Source organism: Cucurbita maxima, unplaced genomic scaffold, assembly GCF_002738345.1.
Source record: "Cucurbita maxima cultivar Rimu unplaced genomic scaffold, Cmax_1.0 Cma_Scf00166, whole genome shotgun sequence".
NCBI classification, from domain to species: Eukaryota; Viridiplantae; Streptophyta; class Magnoliopsida; order Cucurbitales; family Cucurbitaceae; genus Cucurbita; species Cucurbita maxima.
The window spans coordinates 52491-53561 of record NW_019272182.1 but is presented as its reverse complement, the minus strand read 5'-3'; positions in this window follow the sequence as shown (position 1 = coordinate 53561).

Genomic DNA, 1071 nt, shown 5'->3' with positions numbered 1-1071 from the left:
AATATATAATTTGAGAAAAATTATCACATGTTCACCGTAAATAGAACCCTAGGGTTAAATCAAAAAGCATCAAACACTACAAATTATCATATTTCATTCAAAAGCCTCGAATAATACCATACAAATTACAAAACAGTAAAAAATATATTATTTCCATTGTACTCTTGTGTACAAAATTTTTAAAGGAAATTTAAAATAAATCGAGCGTATTTGTTACACTTTTAAGTTCAATTACAATAAATCAAGAAAAGAATTGAGTGACAATAAAATATCACTTTGATATTTGAATGTAATTTGAAGACATTTTATCCTTTGGAGTTCAATTACATTTAAGATTATTTATGTTATGTCTTATTTTCTTCAATAATAGCTTTTGGTAGTTTGTAGATGAACTACATTATGTTTGAATTATCATTTTAGTGTATTAAATGCTTGTAATATTCAAGTTTCAAAACATTATGGAATACAAAAACTTTGTGTTTGAAACCATTTGGGTGTTATGTTTCTTTCAAACTTTGTTTTAGGTTTGGTGTTAAAATCTATTCATTGGATTAGTCATGATCAAGCTAATTCTTGAGTGAGTCGCCTTGGAATCTAAGAGTGACGATCTTAGATTCCAAGTTCAATCTAAGAGTTATTTGGTAGCATTTGACTGCAGATCAAGAGGTCACCAATTCGAACCTAGCTGGGCCCTTCTATCTTGGATAGAAATTTGTTACACTTTTTGGACCGACACTATGTCTAAGTTGTCACTAAGGTTAAAATCCTACAAAATGGATCCATGGCTCAGTGGTAGAGAATTTGACCGGTCACCAGTTTGAACTTGGTTGGGCTCTTCTATTTTGGACAAACACTTTTTACACATTTGGACTGACACTCTGTAGAAGGGATAACTAAGGTTGAAATCGTGCAAAATGGGTCCATAGCTCAGTGGTAGAGCATTTGATTGCAGATTAAGAGGTCGCCAATTTGAATTTGGTTGGGCCCTTTTATTTTAGACAGACACTTTGTTCATAGACAAAACATTTAAGTTAACGTAATTTAAGAAACTTATGATTTTTATATTATCAA